This window comes from Thalassophryne amazonica, chromosome 9, assembly GCF_902500255.1.
Source record: "Thalassophryne amazonica chromosome 9, fThaAma1.1, whole genome shotgun sequence".
Lineage (NCBI taxonomy): Eukaryota > Metazoa > Chordata > Actinopteri > Batrachoidiformes > Batrachoididae > Thalassophryne > Thalassophryne amazonica.
The window spans coordinates 46409267-46428549 of NC_047111.1; the positions used below are offsets into that span (position 1 = coordinate 46409267).

Below are 19283 nucleotides of genomic sequence, written 5' to 3' on the forward strand. Positions count from 1 at the left end.
TCATATATATTTTCAGGCGCCTCCCTATATCTGTGACCTTATCCAGCCTTATGCCCCTGCCAGGGCTTTGAGGTCTGTGGACCAAAATCTGTTGATGGTTCCTTGCACCCATTTTGCAACCAGAGGAGAGCAATCCTTCCAGGCTGTTGCTCCCAGGCTTTGGAATGGTCTCCCGCTCTCTCTGCGCTCACTGGACTCTGTCGATACTTTTAAAAGCCAACTTAAGACTTTCTTTTTTACTCAAGTGTTTGCTTAGCTTTTAGGCTGCTCTGTTATCCTATGTTTGTTTTATGTTTTTATGTCTCGGCCATTGTCTGATGTTTTGTGTGGTGTACTCTGCTTTTATGTTGTGAAGCACCTTGTGGCTCTTGTCTTGCTCTTATAAATAAAATTTACTTACTTACTTACTTACTATATACAAGTAATGAGGACAATAGATAAATAATCAAATATTATGAATAAATGCATGGCTGAATCCCATATTAAAGATATTATTAAATAAGACTGTTGATGGGCAGTCAGTTGTCAAAAAATAATATGCTTCTCCACACAACATGTACATGTTGGTAAGAGGAAAATAATTAAGAAATTAAGAACAAATTAAGAAACAAACAATAATGAAAAAAGGAAAAAAAAGCTAAAAGGAAAAAATAAAAATAGATAAATAAAATATGCGAAGCAGAAAATAAAGCAAAAACACAAAAAAGACAAGGAGAGGTTTATTATAACAAAAAAGAAGATAATGAAACACAAACTGCACACAGAAGACAGCCACAAAATCAACCTCCCCTTGAGGAAACCGGACGGCCCTATCTGCCCTCAACCATAACTCAAGATGCACAAATAACTGCTCAAAGTCAATACCTAGATCTCAATCCAAGTGCACCTCCTCCCCCATATGGACTTAATGACAGAGGTCAAACACCTAAATTAACCTGTTCAGATAAAAAACAAAATGACCAGTACAGCCCTATGGCTCTTGGACTGGGAAGATATTACCACCTGTCCTGAGTCCAAAACGCTCGAACAACAATCCAAGCCTACCTGATGTATAAATATGTCCAATGACTGAGGAAGCAAATCCCAATGTATGTCAAGAACAACCACAAACAATATTGGTTTACCGTACCTGGACACAGGAAGATGTTAAGAAAGCATGTGAAGGACTGTGTCCATACAATGAGGATGTTGAACAATTTTTGACTGATTTGGATAACTCAGAAATTCTTATCATTTGAATGGGTTAAAGATGCAACACGTCTGTATGGATGCATTGGGAAAAGATTGGGGCCACATGCGAGGAGATTGGAATCCAGTGGCAGTGGGAGCAAATCCACAAGTCCTAGAACAAGGGGCAGCAGAGTTAGTGCAAAGATTGAGAGACCTCTATGAGCGTATCAGAACCAGGTTTCAGCGCAGACCAAATTATGCAGAGATAAGTAGAACAAAACAAAAGGATAGTGAACCGTTTGATGATTATGTTGTCAGAATGACAAAAGTGTTCAAAGCTAACAGCGGACTCCAAGAGGATGCTGATGAACAGGGCCCATACAAATAATTAAAAAATGCCATCCATGCAGGTTCCCTACCGTAAATACAACAGTGGGAAAATAAACATTTCATCAGCTTCCCTACAGCTAATGTGAGTGACTATCTGATTCATGCCACTCATGCAGAAAAAGTGACACAGAACAAAAAGAAACCACAAAGTGGAGGAAGTGAGATAGTATGTGACACAGAGGAAGTGTATTATGCTGAAAGAGGTAGAGGAGGTTTTCAGGGCAGGAATAGAGGACGAGGATGTGGAAAGGACAGAGACAATGTATACTCAACAAAAATATAAACGCAACACTTTTGGTTTTGCTCCCATTTTGTATGAGATAACAGTTTGATGACAGTTTGTGCAGAAATTCTTTGGTTATGCAAACCGATTGTTTCAGCAGCTGTCCGAGTGGCTGGTCTCAGACGATCTTGGAGGTGAACATGCTGGATGTGGAGGTCCTGGGCTGGTGTGGTTACACGTGGTCTGCGGTTGTGAGGCTGGTTGGACGTACTGCCAAATTCTCTGAAACGCATTTGGAGACAGCTTATGGTAGAGAAATGAACATTCAATACGCGAGCAACAGCTCTGGTTGACATTCCTGCTGTCAGCATGCCAACTGCACGCTCCCTCAAATCTTGCAACATCTGTGGTATTGTGCTGTGTTATAAAACTGCACCTTTCAGAGTGGCCTTTTATTGTGGACAGTCTAAGGCACACCTGTGCACTAATCATGGTGTCTATCAGCATCTTGATATGGCACACCTGTGAGGTGGGATGGATTATCTCAGCAAAGGAGAAGTGCTCACTATCACAGATTTAGACTGGTTTGTGGCAAACCAGGTCACTTTGCGCGAGACTGTACAAGTCCGCCAAGACCACGTACCAGACAGAATGAGTCAACATGACTAACTGACAGAGAACTGAGAGACAAACAGTATCTGCCAGAATGTGATGAGCATGTTGTAGAAGTGTACAAGGAAGAGTGTAGTGAAGGAGAATTGTACAATCTAGGAGAAATTTTAATCAGTGACACAGTGCCAACAAGTGGATGATTGGCAGGATATTAGCCAAGGAGGAGTGAAAAGTAAACAGATGGGCGCTACCAGATATAAATTGAACTGGACAGTGACAGTCACCTACATGGCACAAACAGTGAAGCATGATTAAATGCTCTCCACAGAGGAAGATGAGAAAGAATTCCAGGTTGTACAAGAAAAACTGTGGTCAAAAGGACCTGCAGATGTAGGACTAATGAAAGGGACAGAAGCAGTAATAATAAGACCAAAATCAGAATATCAGTCATGCATGTGACTAAAAACAGATGTGCCAATTCCAAATTCAACAACCATATTTGTAGATGGCTCATGTAGGAAAAATCCCGATGGTACTAACTCCTCAGGATATGCAATTGTAACCCAAAAAGATGTTCTTAAAGCAGAAAAGCTGCCAGACCATGTCAGCACAAGCAGCTGAATTAATAGTGTTGACAGAAGCATGCAAATCAATGGAGAACAACAAAGTTACAATTTATACAGATAACCAATATGCATTCTCAACAGTACACGTTTTCGCACAACACTGGAAAAATAGGGGCATGATAACATCTACTGGGAAACCTGTTCTACACAGAGATTTATTGCTTTTGCTACTGGAAGCTGTACAGCTCCCGGAGGCGATAGCAATATGCAAATGTACCGCACACACAACAAACCAAGACCTTGTCTTGTATGACAACCACTTTGCTGACGAAATGGCTAAAAAAAAGCAGCCCGACGGGAAGTGGTTACTTTCCAAATGACTGAACAGAAAATAGATAAAGACATCCTTAGAGACATGCAACAAGCTGCTCCAGAAAGTGAAAAAGCTTTGTGGAAATGAAATGGTGCCACACAGACAGACAATATTTATATGTGACCTTTGCAAAAACCAATATTACCTGTTGGGAAAGTGTAGGAACACGGACCCACAACAGGGGGCGCAAATGAACGGACAATGGAGTAAGTCAAAATAACAAGCTTTACTGTTGTGAATGTGCACAACGAATACAACCAATCACAGCAATGGACAACAGTCAATTCACAAAAGTGTTGTGTGGGCAGGCTCGAAGATAGGAGACGCCTCTCCAAGGTAAGACCGGAACCACACGGCTTCCTCCGCCACAGGACCCCGGGAATACTGGAGCCGCCAAGTCCCGAACTCCCAGGTGGCCACTGCCTCCGCGTGTCGGACCTGGTACTGCTGGCGAGGAACAAAGGACAGTTAGATGGGGGCGCGTTTGCACCCAGGACTCCGAACAGCAGGGAAGTTACCTCCACCTCTCGTTGGAACAGTAATCCACAAACTAAGCACAAATCCAAAAAGATACACTCCGTAGCTTCGATACGTTACCTCTCTGGTAGAAACGATATCTCGGCAATGAGGTGGAGGTGCCGTCCTGCTGATATACCCCACAGATGATTGCCGTCAGCTGTCTCAGGTGATGGGTGACAGCTGTCACCGTAGCTGCTCACGTGAGGCGGCGGCGCCCTCTGGTGCCTGGAGCCCGCACTCCAGGCAGGGCGCCCTCTGGTGGTGGTGGGCCAGCAGTACCTCCTCTTCAGCGGCCCACACAACAATTACCAAGAAGTCTATTTAAATGGGTGGCTATATTGAGCCATGGACCTTGCCATGCCTCAACAGGAGGGATGGCACGTCTAGTGGAACAGCACTATACAACCTATGCTTTAATAACTACTCAAAAAACTTTTGTAGAGCATGCTTGATTTGTGCAAAGCATAACTCACAAGGGAATGAAAGACCAAGAAGAGGACAATTCCCTACCCCTAAATATCCATTTCAAACCATACACATGGACTTTATTGAGTTGATACAATGTGAAGGGAAAAAGTACTGTTTAGTGATAATTGATGCATATTCTTAGTGGGTAGAAGTGTTCCCCACCAAACATGCAGATGCACTTACAGTAGCAAAAATTCTATGCAGAGACATCATACCACGACATGGCCTACCAGAAACCATATACAGCGATAATGGTACACAGTTTGTAAATTAGATAATACAATATTTAACCCAACACCTGAGAATCAATGCAAAAACACATTGTGCATATCACGCACAAAGTGCAGGACTAGATGAAAGAACAAATGGCACAGTCAAAAGTAAACTGAAAAAATGTATGGAAGAAACAGGAAAAAAAAAATGGGTTCATTGTTTAGATTTGGTGAAATTATACATGCACATAACACCAAGTAGTGAGACAGGCGTAACACCTTTCAAAACACCGTATGGTAGACCATACAGATTACCAGACCTACAAACAGTAGCTGGACCAGATGAGGAGGAGCAGGGGCTGGTAGATTATATGAAGCGTGTCCTAAAACACAAAGAAATAATACATGCTAACAAGATGCCAGACTCCTCTCTTCCTGTGCAGGAAACAGAGAACTCTATCCAGGTTGGGGACTGGGTGCTGATCAAAGCCATAAAGAAAAAGAACTGGTCATCACCGCGCTGGGAGGGGCCATATCAAGTGTTGTTGACCACACCAACTCCCATAAAGATTGCTGAATGCTCCTCCTGGGTCCATCTGCCCCACTGTAAAAGACAAATACAACCCCTGGCAATAATTATGGAATCACCGGTCTCAGAGGATGTTCATTCAGTTGTTTAATTTTGTAGAAAAAAAGCAGATCACAGACATGACACAAAATTAAAGTCATTTCAAATGGCAACTTTCTGGCTTTAAGAAACACTATAAGAAACCAAGAAAAAAAAATTGTGGCAGTCAGTAACGGTTACTTTTTCAGACGAAGCAGAGGGAAAAAAATATGGACTCACTCAATTCTGAGGAATAAATTATGGAATCACCCTGTAAATTTTCATCCCCAAAACTAACACCTGCATCAAATCAGATCTGCTCGTTAGTCTGCATCTAAAAAGGAGTGATCACACCTTGGAGAGCTGTTGCACCAAGTGGACTGACATGAATCATGTCTCCAACACGAGAGATGGCAATTGAAACAAAGGAGAGGATTATCAAACTCTTAAAAGAGGGTAAATCATCACGCAATGTTGCAAAAGATGTTGGTTATTCACAGTCAGCTGTGTCTAAACTCTGGACCAAATACAAACAACATGGGAAGGTTGTTAAAGGCAAACATACTGGTAGACCAAGGAAGACATCAAAGCGTCAAAAATCGAAAATGCACAACAAAACAAATGAGGAACGAATGGGAGGAAACTGGAGTCAACGTCTGTGACCGAACTGTAAGAAACCGCCCAAAGGAAATGGGATTTACATACAGAAAAGCTAAACGAAAGCCATCATTAACACCTAAACAGAAAAAAAACAAGGTTACAATGGGCTAAGGAAAAGCAATCGTGGACTGTGGATGACTGGATGAAAGTCATATTCAGTGATGAATCTCAAATCTGCATTGGGCAAGGTGATGATGCTGGAACTTTTGTTTGGTGCCGTTCCAATGAGATTTATAAAGATGACTGCCTGAAGAGAACATGTAAATTTCCACAGTCATTGATGATATGGGGCTGCATGTCAAGTAAAGGCACTAGGGAGATGGCTGTCATTACATCATCAATAAATGCACAAGTTTACGTTGATACTTGGACACTTTTCTTATCCCATCAATTTAAAGGATGTTTGGGGATGATGAAATCATTTTTCAAGATGATAATGCATCTTGCCATAGAGCAAAAACTGTGAAAACATTCCTTGCAAAAAGACACATAGGGTCAATGTCATGGCCTGCAAATAGTCCGGATCTTAATCCAATTGAAAATCTTTGGTGGAAGTTGAAGAAAATGGTCCGTGACAAGGCTCCAACCTGCAAAGCTGATCTGGCAACAGCAATCAGAGAAAGTTGGAGCCAGATTGATGAAGAGTACTGTTTGTCACTCATTAACAGTGTTGCCACAGTTACTTTGAAAAAGTAATCCAATTACTGATTACTGATTACTCCTTGAAAAAGTAACTTAGTTACTTTACTGATTACTCAATTGTAAAAGTAACTAAGTTAGATTACTAGTTACTTTTTTAGTTACTTTCCCCAGCTGCCGACAACAACCCACGTCAACATGACAATGATACCTGTTTTGTCACCCTTTCTTGACTTCAATGAAAACAAATACTTGTTTTATAAAAAGTAAAATAAAGACCTCTTTCTTGACCTCATATTTAACTGTTGACAGCACTGTAACAGTAAAACTTGCAATTTCAAACCTACATTGTTTATAAATGTAACTATTAAATTCTAACATTTTTCTAACATTTAAATTCTCTAAACATTTTACTTGTCGAAATTATTATTATTTTAAGCAGTATTAGTAGTTGTAGTAAAAAAAACAGCTTCAAAACTGTACCTTTAATCTAGGGGTGTTGTGGGGGAGGGGGGCACATCCTTTCCCCACGCCCCCATTCCATCTGGATTCGCCCCTGCTTTGGCATTTGAGCACAAAGAATGGATAACATTTACTTATACAGAAAACAGGACCAGATTTACAGGTAAGAAAGTTTTATTGTGTTTTCACATCATGTGGTCCTCAGAAAGAGAGTTTAGGTGCATTTGAGTGGAAAATAGTGTTAGTTGTTGACGCGTCGCGGAGGATCAGCTGTTTTTAACGAGACGATACGGAGCGGCTCAGCTCAGCTCTAAATAAAGGAGGAAAAAAGTATAAAAATGTCTTTGTAAAGCTCAGTGCAGGTGTGCTGATCACCACGCTTTAAGAGGTGAGGACGAGTCGAGCAGCTGCAAAAAAACGCGGATGAAAAGCTCACAGCTCACTTAAAGTGGGACGTTCAGTCGAACCCCGACCTCCTGCCCACAGACCAAGTTTAATGCTGCTATCGACCCACAATGAAAAATAATAGTAACGCACAGTGACATGGAGAAGTAACTTTAATCTGATTACTGATTTGGAAAGATTAACGCGTTAGATTACTCGTTACTAAAAAAAGTGGTCAGATTAGAGTAACGCGTTACTAAGTAACGCGTTACCGGCATCACTGGTCATTAAGTCCATGCCTCAGAGACTGCAAGCTGTTATAAAAGCCAGAGGTGGTGCAACAAAATACTAGTGATGTGTTGGAGCGTTCTTTTGTTTTTCATGATTAGATTTTTTTTCCCTCTGCTTGGTCTAAAAAAGTAACCGTTACTGACTGCCACAATTTTTTTTTCCTGATTTCTTATAGTGTTTCTTAAAGCCAGAAAGTTGCCATTTGAAATGACTTTAGTTTTGTGTCATGTCTGTGATCTGCTTTTTTTCTACAAAATTAAACAACTGAATGAACATCCTCCGAGGCCGGTGATTCCATCATTTTTGCCAGGGGTTGTAGTACAGATGTATGCACCACATCTGAAGGAAAACAACATAAAAAGAGTTCCTGATTCCTTCAGTCCCAAGCGTAGAACTGCTGAACTCTAATCGCTGAACTGAAAAGAAAAGAAAATACATGAACCATCATCATGTTCTTCATTAAGAACTTTGATGCAAAAATGGGTTGTAAACCATATGTGATGATAATGACTATGGTTATACTTACAATAGTCATTACTAGTATGATCTGGATGATTTAAGAATGGTGAGGAATGTTGGGATTTCTATCTATGGGCATATGCACATAGATATGATCCTAGATGTAGACTGTTCATATGTGAAGAATAAATGGAATATATCTTGACCAAAAACTCAGATAACCCTCAGGAGCACATCCTGATATTGTCTTTCAATACCACTGACCTACAAATAGATGAATTGTTTGAAATAGAAACATGTATCAAAGGTAAAGATAACAATTGGCTGTTAATGGCTGAACAAGCTGTAAAACAAACCAAAGGTGATTGTTTGATTTGTTCAGGACCAAGACCAGTTTTAAGAGTAGTACCAACACCATTAGAAACTAATCGCACTCACTGTTTATCAATAACGAAAGAAACTAATCCATCTCCGGACTGTGGAAAATTTGATGATCCTTTACCAGTAACTCTGAGAAATGCAACACCACCTGTCTTTGACAATAATGTCTACAGCAATTACACATGTTTTACTCGTAGTCTGGAAGCAAGCAAACCTCTAAAAGTAGGGGATATTTCCCCCACCTTGTGTAAAATCACACATAAATTGACCAATAATGACACTGCAACCAAGCTGCTGATCGCCAGAGCGGATGTATTGCGGTACTGTGGGACCCCACGTTTGCGAGGTTGGCTGCCACCACAATGGACAGGGACATGTGCCCTTATATCACTTATAATGCCAACCCCTGCCGTACCAATTCCAAGGGACCGGTTGCTAGGGTGGCATGTGGCCATTAAGATACACAACAAGTGACAGAAAAGGTCCTTGGATTTACCTGGAGTGAAAAAAAAATCTTCCACCTACATCGATGCCATCGGGCTGCCGAGAGGGGTGCCCAATGAATACAAACTGGTGGATCAGGTTGCAGCTAGGTTTGAGTCATTCCCGATTTTCAGCGCGATTTTTCCTATAATGGTCAACAAAAATGTAGATAGAATAAACTATATACATTACAATGTGCAGCACTTGACCAATTTTACCAGAGATGGATTCAAGGCTGTACATGAACAATTGGCAGCAACATCGTTAATGGCATTCCAAAACTGAATTGCAGTGGACATGTTGCTGGTGGAGAAAGGGGTGTGTGCACCATGTTTGGTACTTCCTGTTGTACAATAATCCTGAACAACACAGCCCCTGATGGATCCTTAACCAAAGCACTGAACAATCTACAAAAAATGTCTGAAGAACTAAAAGAGCATTCAGGAGTTGATCAAGACATGTGGGACAAAGCTTTCGGTGTGTTTGGGAAATGGAAAGGTTTGATCGTATCAACTCTGTTTGCAATTGCTATATTTGCTGCCATATTGACACTCTGTGGATGTTGTGGTATTCCATGCATAAGATCACTGTGTAACAGAATCACTGTAACAGCAGTAGAAGGTAAATCTGCAGAAGTAAGAGCTCTATTGATGAAACAAGATAATGATGACAGTGAACATGAAGATGAACCTGAAAATTATGACGATTTGTTATCTCAAAATCCTAGTAAATATTTGATGTGCTTTGAAGAACCACCTATGGATAAGATAATTATGATGATGCTGTTAATCTTGAACATCTGTTCAATAACAAACAAAACAAACATGACCTCTGAGTGTAAAATGTAATGTGTCTATAAAAATGATCAAGCTGTTGAAAATTTGAAAAACAGAAGAGACAGATTTGTGAGATAAGAATGTAGACATTATAATTGATAAACAGGAGGGAAATGTTGGAAAAATTGTACAAATGTGTTATCATTTCTAATGCCTTCCTTACACATAATTATTTATGGTGCATTGCCTGCAAGTTTGTTTCTTAGAAACCACAGAAAGATTCACTGAAAACTCTCTGTAATGCCTCTTTCACACTGGGGCTGCTCCCAGTTGCTCCCTGTGGCGTCATGACGATGCAGAAATTTCTGCGTCAGGTGCACGCAGCAGGGGGCAGAGTGGAGGTGAGAACGCAGCCTGCAGGTTCTCTGCACAGAGAAGTCAGAGTGCACAGTTTGGTTGCAGACAGACTGTGCACTCTGACTTCTCTTCTACTTGTTGTGCTGAGCTGCAGGGCTGCGCTCTGAGTTCTGTTATAGTTTATCTTTCCTCCCTTAACCGTGAGATGCACACGCACGTGCGTGCGCACGGACCATCCTTAAGCAAATGTGGAGATGTCTGGAGTTCTACTTGATGTTGACATGTCCTGGACTGTCCTTTTTTAACTGTGATGAGAGAGTCAGAGCAGAGAAAGGAACTAAATGCCTGCAGACATTTTTTTTCTTTCCTCCTTTGACCGTGAGATGCACGCACATGCGCGCGTGCGCGAATGGACCGTCGAGCAAATGTGGAGATGTCTGGAGTTTTACTTGATGTTGACATGTCCTGTCTCAGGACTAATGTCCTTTTTTTAACTGTGATGCGAGAGTTTGAGCAGAGAACAAGGAACTAATGCCTGCAGCCAGACTTTTTTTTTTCTTTTAATTGTTCACATGTGCGCGCGTGAATGAACGTCCATGAGCGGACTAGAGATGTCCAGACTTTTTACTGGTTATTTCTGGCAAGCATTCTGCTTTTTTTTTCTTCAGCGTGTAGTTTTTACTGCATTAAGTACACGGTATAAAAACAATCCTGCCTGATTTATACTGCGGGAACAATGCAACACAGCAGGAATCAGAAATTGGCTTCCGAGTCACGCCGTGTAACGCCTCTTTGCCCCGACTTGCGCTGGAACCACTTCCTTTCTGCGTCGAGCACAGGACGCCAAAAAAATTAAACAGGTTTAATTTTTCGGCGCCTGACTTGCTTCCTCCTTTGCACCCTCGTGCTGTTGTGGAGCCGAGCTGCATCGTCTCGGCACTGAGTAACTTCCACGTGATGTCGTCATAATCAAATCAAATCAATTTTATTTATATAGCGCCAAATCACAACAAACAGTTGCCCCAAGGCGCTTTATATTGTAAGGCAAGGCCATACAATAATTACGGAAAAACCCCAACGGTCAAAACAACCCCCTGAGAGCAAGCACTTGGCGACAGTGGGAAGGAAAAACTCCCTTTTAACAGGAAGAAACCTCCAGCAGAACCAGGCTCAGGGAGGGGCAGTCTTCTGCTGGGACTGGTTGGGGCTGAGGGAGAGAACCAGGAAAAAGACATGCTGTGGAGGGGAGCAGAGATCAATCACTAATGATTAAATGCAGAGTGGTGCATACAGAGCAAAAAGAGAAAGAAACACTCAGTGCATCATGGGAACCCCCCAGCAGTCTACGTCTATAGCAGCATAACTAAGGGATGGTTCAGGGTCACCTGATCCAGCCCTAACTATAAGCTTTAGCAAAAAGAAAAGTTTTAAGCCTAATCTTAAAAGTAAAGAGGGTGTCTGTCTCCCTGATCTGAATTGGGAGCTGGTTCCACAGGAGAGGAGCCTGAAAGCTGAAGGCTCTGCCTCCCATTCTACTCTTACAAACCCTAGGAACTACAAGTAAGTCTGCAGTCTGAGAGCGAAGCACTCTATTGGGGTGATATGGTACTATGAGGTCCCTAAGATAAGATTGGACCTGATTATTCAAAACCTTATAAGTAAGAAGAAGAATTTTAAATTCTATTCTAGAATTAAGAGGAAGCCAATGAAGAGAGGCCAATATGGGTGAGATATGTTCTCCCCTTCTAGTCCCTGTCAGTACTCTAGCTGCAGCATTTTGAATTAACTGAAGGCTTTTCAGGGAACTTTTAGGACAACCTGATAATAATGAATTACAATAGTCCAGCCTAGAGGAAATAAATGCATGAATTAATTTTTCAGCATCACTCTGAGACAAGACCTTTCTGATTTTAGAGATATTGCGCAAATGCAAAAAAGCAGTCCTATATATTTGTTTAATATGCGCATTGAATGACATATCCTGATCAAAAATGACTCCAAGATTTCTCACAGTATTACTAGAGGTCAGGGTAATGCCATCCAGAGTAAGGATCTGGTTAGACACCATGTTTCTAAGATTTAAGGGGCCAAGTACAATAACTTCAGTTTTACCTGAGTTTAAAAGCAGGAAATTAGAGGTCATCCATGTCTTTATGTCTGTAAGACAATCCTGCAGTTTAGCTAATTGGTGTGTGTCCTCTGGCTTCATGGATAGATAAAGCTTGGTATCATCTGCATAACAATGAAAATTTAAGCAATGCTGTCTAATAATACTGCCTAAGGGAAACATGTATAAAGTGAATAAAATTGGTCCTAGCACAGAACCTTGTAGAACTCCATAATTAACCTTAGTCTGTGAAGAAGATTCCCCATTTACATGAACAAATTGTAATCTATTAAATAAATATGATTCAAACCACCGCAGCGCAGTGCCTTTAATACCTATGGCATGCTCTAATCTCTGTAATAAAATTTTATGGTCAACAGTATCAAAAGCAGCACTGAGGTCTAACAGAACAAGCACAGAGATGAGTCCACTGTCTGAGGCCATAAGAAGATCATTTGTAACCTTCACTAATGCTGTTTCTGTACTATGATGAATTCTAAAACCTGACTGAAACTCTTCAAATAGACCATTCCTCTGCAAATGATCAGTTAGCTGTTTTACAACTACCCTTTCAAGAATTTTTGAGAGAAAAGGAAGGTTGGAGATTGGCCTATAATTAGCTAAGATAGCTGGGTCAAGTGATGGCTTTTTAAGTAATGGTTTAATTACTGCCACCTTAAAAGCCTGTGGTACATAGCCAACTAATAAAGACAGATTGATCATATTTAAGATCGAAGCATTAATTAATGGTAGGGCTTCATTGAGCAGCCTGGTAGGAATGGGATCGAATAGACATGTTGATGGTTTGGAGGAAGTAACTATTAAAAATAACTCAGACAGAACAATCGGAGAGAAAGAGTCTAACCAAATACCGGCATCACTGAAAGCAGCCAAAGATAACGATATGTCTTTGGGATGGTTATGAGTAATTTTTTCTCTAATAGTTAAAATTTTATTAGCAAAGAAAGTCATGAAGTCATTACTAGTTAAAGTTAAAGGAATACTGGGCTCAACAGAGCTCTGACTCCTTGTCAGCCTGGCTACAGTGCTGAAAAGAAACCTGGGGTTCTTATTTTCTTCAATTAGTGAAGAGTAGTGAGATGTCCTAGCTTTACGGAGGGCTTTTTTATAGAGCAACAGACTCTTTTTCCAGGCTAAGTGAAGATCTTCTAAATTAGTGAGACGCCATTTCCTCTCCAACTTACGGGTTATCTGCTTTAAGCTGCGAGTTTGTGAGTTATACCACGGAGTCAGGCACTTCTGATTTAAGGCTCTCTTTTTCAGAGGAGCTACAGCATCCAAAGTTGTCCTCAATGAGGATGTAAAACTATTGACGAGATAATCTATCTCACTCACAGAGTTTAGATAGCTACTGTGTTGGTATATGGCATTGGAGAACATAAAGAAGGAATCATATCCTTAAACCTAGTTACAGCGCTTTCTGAAAGACTTCTAGTGTAATGAAACTTATTCCCCACTGCTGGGTAGTCCATCAGAGTAAATGTAAATGTTATTAAGAAATGATCAGACAGAAGGGAGTTTTCAGGGAATACTGTTAAGTCTTCAATTTCCATACCATAAGTCAAAACAAGATCTAAGATATGATTAAAGTGGTGGGTGGACTCATTTACATTTTGAGCAAAGCCAATTGAGTCTAATAATAGATTAAATGCAGTGTTGAGGCTATCATTCTCAGCATCTGTGTGGATGTTAAAATCTCCCACTATAATTATCTTATCTGAGATAAGCACTAAGTCAGACAAAAGGTCTGAAAATTCACAGAGAAACTCACAGTAACGACCAGGTGGACAATAGATAATAACAAATAAAACTGGTTTTTGGGACTTCCAATTTGGATGGACAAGACTAAGAGTCAAGCTTTCAAATGAATTAAAGCTCTGTCTGGGTTTTGGATTAATTAATAAGCTGAAGTGGAAGATTGCTGCTAATCCTCCGCCCCGGCCCGTGCTACGAGCATTCTGGCAGTTAGTGTGACTCGGGGGTGTTGACTCATTTAAACTAACATATTCATCCTGCTGTAACCAGGTTTCTGTAAGGCAGAATAAATCAATATGTTGATCAATTATTATATCATTTACCAACAGGGACTTAGAAGAGAGAGACCTAATGTTTAATAGACCACATTTAACTGTTTTAGTCTGTGGTGCAGTTGAAGGTGCTATATTATTTTTTCTTTTTGAATTTTTATGCTTAAAAAGATTTTTGCTGGTTATTGGTGGTCTGGGAGCAGGCACTGTCTCTACGGGGATGGGGTAATGAGGGGATGGAAGGGGGAGAGAAGCTGCAGAGAGGTGTGTAAGACTACACCTCTGCTTCCTGGACCAAACCCTGGATAGTCACGGTTTGGAGGGTTTAATAAAATTGGCCAGATTTCTAGAAATGAGAGCTGCTCCATCCAAAGTGGGATGGATGCCGTCTCTCCTAACAAGACCAGGATTTCCCCAGAAGGTTTGCCAATTATCTATGAAGCCCACCTCATTTTTTGGACACCACTCAGACAGCCAGCAATTCAAGGAGAACATGCGGCTAAACATGTCACTCCCGGTCCGATTGGGGAGGGGCCCAGAGAAAACTACAGAGTCCGACATTGTTTTTGCAAAGTTACACACCGATTCAATGTTAATTTTAGTATAATGATGCATGGCGCAACTGGGCGCAGCCCCGGTGTGAAAGGGGCTTAAAACTGTTTGCATAAACATGATTGTGTGACCTGTCTGCAGACACATTGTGACATTGTTTTGCTTATCAGTCAAGCCATCCTTGAGGAAGTGCCCTCTGTAGAGACAGTGTGCTATTGTTTTTAATGTTTCACCACTCAGGCTGTCCCTGAGAGAGTGCTACCTGCAGAGACAGTGTGCTATTGTTTTTATTGAACTCCTGTGTATTTAAGTGAATAAAAAGCTGAGGTGAGGGGGCAGACAGCAGAGAGGGAGAAGCTATTGTCAGAGTTCCTGCTGCCGTCTCTCCTCACGAGAAAGAGTAACAGTAGCTACGTTTACATGGACACTTTATTTCTGATCTAATTGAATTCTATCCAATTGGTGGATCAGACTGTCCTGTTTACATGAACGTGCCCTAAAGTGATCCGCTTGCTGTGCGTGTTTACATGCACCGTGATTACGATCCGATTCAATCAGTGGAGCAATCCCATAATGCTTTGCGTTGTGACGTCTGCCATTTGTGACATACGCAAATAAGTTGTACCCGGAAGCCCGCCCATATAAACAATGGATTTGTTTTCTGGAGTAATTAAGATTACTGTTATTCTTTGCACATTTTTTTTGAAACTGCAGCATCAGAGGAACATGCTTCTTCTTCAGGACTTGTTCATAAAGAGACGAGCGCGGTGAAATGTGTTTTTACGTGATGTAGCACGGAGCACGGTTAGTAAAGCCGTAATGAAAACACCGACGGATTAAACAGCTGATTTACGAGCCAAATGAAAATGAAGCCTTGGAGATCAGACGGCGCTTTGAGGAAACGCATGATATCGCTCAAATAACTGACGGGACACATGCAGGTAGGTTATTTCTGAACGTCTGTCGTTTTCATTGACCCACAATCAATAACATCACATCTACCACTTTTATGACTTCTGCTAACTTTTTCTGTGGCTTTTAGGTAGAGCCCACTATGAAATCTCATTAAACTTATTTTAAACAATGAACTTTTTCAAAATATGACCATAAAGCAGTTTCATGGATAAATGAAACAAACCCTGTGAGGTGTTTTTACATTTCCTACTTCACTCAACTTAAACAAGTTGTTTGCTTTTAGATTTTGGAGCATCAGTTGCAAAATGGCTGGAGAAGCCCAAGATTCCAATGTTTTGTGCCATTCAGACCTTTGAGAGCTCATCAACTGCCAAAGGTACCTTTCAAACTTTTAAGAGAAAAAAAAAAGTCATATCCACTACACCCTGTGCTTTTTTTCCCTGATTTATTCTTAAGGATATAATTACTCATTAAACAAAAAAATTAAAAAACATAACCATTTTCTGTTTTAGGGTGTGAAAAACACTGACGGACTGAGCGAGAAGACTACACATCATTACGAATACAAATCAGTGGTGACCCTGCAGATCCACTCCTTGACTGGTTGCTGAAAGGCTTCATAAATTCTACACATATGACCCCAGAGGAGAAATCTGTTAATGTGAACTCAGCTCACTCTGTGTGACAGTAGAAAACACTTTAAGGATTTTGAAATTGAGGTGAAGGGTGCTACTGAAGAGATTTTCACTTCACCTTTACACCAGTTGTGATAACCTGCTTTGCACATCATAATTTGTCAAAATGAGAGGAACAAGGCAAGCAACAACTGGTTGGAGAACGCTGGTCACTTTGATGGCATCTTTCCTCAGGCTGGACCACAAGTCCGGATGCAGAGCTGTTCCGGCGGGAGCAGGACAACGATGGCATTTAAGGAGTACATGTTCAATTACGTCCCTCTCTGAAATGGTCATCTCCATTAATAAAAAAAAAATGACAAACACATTTTCTCTTTTTTTTTTTTTTTAATTAAAGTGAATACAGCTTTCTTCCGTACACATATATAAAATTAAAAACCTGGCAGGACCACAACAATCTGGTTAAAAATAAAATAGTGCTAAAAACGTTTATTCACTTACATCAAAGCTTGGCATTACTTATTAGACTGGCGTTACAGTGAAGTAAAACCAAACCCTAAAGGTGGCTCTTTGTCAGCAAAATAACAAGAGAAACTAAACATCAGGGCCAGTTTCTTATATTCAGATTCTACATGTTGTGTAGGCTGTAGTCAAAGCTTCCACTGTTATTTTGATTATTCTGAGTTTGTAGATGTGGCAGGTGGTAACTTGGGTCGGGTGGTCAGGTGGCTCGCTGTGATTCGTGATGAAATAGTGGACTTAGTAGAGGACCTAGCTGAGATGCATGCACATCATTTAGGAGAGGTTAACTCACCTGTTGCAGACTAATATGACCCCAATGAACAACTTGAGATATGTGCCAAAATCTCTGTCCAGGACTAACAGCCCAAAATGCCCCGCCCTTTTTCATCCCAAGTGTTACTTCATATACAGCTGTATTTTCTAAACAGCAGCAGCTAGAGATTTTTAAAGGTGTTGAAAATGACCAGTACATCTTTGGGAGGGCCAAAGAAAACTAAAATTTCTATTTTGATATTTTTAGAGAAAATGGCTAAAATAAGTGGGTCAACGTATTACCACCTATCCAAAGAAAATGAACATTTTCCAAATAGGCAATTTTTATTTTCAGTCCTACTGTTATCAATGGAATATGCATTTAAAGTGGAAAATACAAAACAAACCTATCTTTGGCAGACAACAGTATCTAGATGCCTTAAATGCTTTACAGATTATCAGGAACATCCACAACAGAAAGTTTAAGATACTAAATATGTGGTGATTCCAGACTGTAGGTAGGTCATTTGACCTAATTTTTTTTTTTTCTTAAAATATCAAAAATAGAAATTTTACACTCTTCTATGACCCTTCTAAACATGCACTGGTAATTCTCAGCATATTGAGTACCTTGGAAAATCTACAACCCCTGGCAAAAATTATGGAATCACCGGCCTCGGAGGATGTTCATTCAGTTGTTTAATTTTGTAGAAAAAAAGCAGATCACAGACATGACACAAAACTAAAGTCATTTCAAATGGCAACTTTCTGGCTTTAAGAAACACTATAAGAAATCAAGAAAAAAAGATTGTGGCAGTCAGTAACGGTTACTTTTTTAGACCAAGCAGAGGAAAAAAATATGGAATCACTCAATTCTGAGGAAAAAATTATGGAATCACCCTGTAAATTTTCATCCCCAAAACTAACACCTGCATCATATCAGATCTGCTCGTTAATCTGCATCTAAAAAGGAGTGAACACACCTTGGAGAGCTGTTGCACCAAGTGGACTGACATGAATCATGGCTCCAACACGAGAGATGTCAATTGAAACAAAGGAGAGGATTATCAAACTCTTAAAAGAGAGTAAATAATCACGCAATGTTGCAAAAGATGTTGGTTGTTCACAGTCAGCTGTGTCTAAACTCTGGACCAAATACAAACAACATGGGAAGGTTGTTAAAGGCAAGCATACTGGTAGACCAAGGAAGACATCAAAGCGTCAAGACAGAAAACTTAAAGCAATGTGTCTCAAAAATCGAAAAATGTACAACAAAACAAATGAGGAACGAATGGGAGGAAACTGGAGTCAACGTCTGTGACCGAACTGTAAGAAACCGCCTAAAGGAAATGGGATTTACATACAGAAAAGCTAAATGAAAGGCATCATTAACACCTAAACAGAAAAAAACAAGGTTACAATGGGCTAAGGAAAAGCAATTGTGGACTGTGGATGACTGGATGAAAGTCATATTCAGTGATGAATCTCGAATCTGCACTGGGCAAGGTGATGATGCTGGAACTTTTGTTTGGTGCCTTTCCAATGAGATTTATAAAGATGACTGCCTGAAGAGAACATGTAAATTTCCACAGTCATTGATGGGGCTGCATGTCAGGTAAAGGCACTGGGGAGATGGCTGTCATTACATCATCGATAAATGCACAAGTTTATGTTGATATTTTGGACAATTGAAAGGATGTTTGGGGACGATGAAATCATTTTTCAAGATGATAATGCATCTTGCCATAGAGCAAAAACTGCAAAAACATTCCTTGCAAAAAGACACATAGGGTCAATGTCATGGCATAGGGTCAATGTCAATGAGCAGATCTGATTTGATGCAGGTGTTAATTTGGGGGATGAAAATTTTCAGAGTGATTCCATATTTTTTCCTCTGCTTGGTTTAAAAAAGTAACCGTTACTGACTGCCACAATTTTTTTTTTTCTTGATTTCTTATAGTGTTTCTTAAAGCCAGAAAGTTGCCATTTGAAATGACTTTAGTTTTGTGTCATGTTTGTGATCTGCTTTTTTTCTACAAAATTAAACAACTGAATGAACATCCTCTGAGGCCGGTGATTCCATAATTTTTGCCAGGGGTTGTATAGCTGCTGCAGTTTAGAAAATCCAGCTGTATTTGAAGTAACACTCGGGACAAGTCGTACTTTTCGGGCTGTTACATGCTTGTCTCAACTAGGTCCTAGACTAACTTTGTTCATGTA

At 40.4% G+C, this 19283-nt stretch overlaps 1 protein-coding gene and 1 long non-coding RNA gene across 2 annotated transcripts in view; one reads left to right on the forward strand and one right to left on the reverse strand.

The window, feature by feature from the left end:
* The window catches only part of slc22a21 (solute carrier family 22 member 21), a 97669-nt gene that overhangs the window by 56453 nt on the left and 21933 nt on the right, over positions 1-19283 (reverse strand). The window lies entirely within an intron of this gene.
* LOC117517078 lies at positions 15522-16573 on the forward strand. Its single transcript, XR_004562643.1, has 3 exons — positions 15522-15680; positions 15938-16030; positions 16167-16573. It is a non-coding gene; the product is annotated as an uncharacterized LOC117517078 (long non-coding RNA).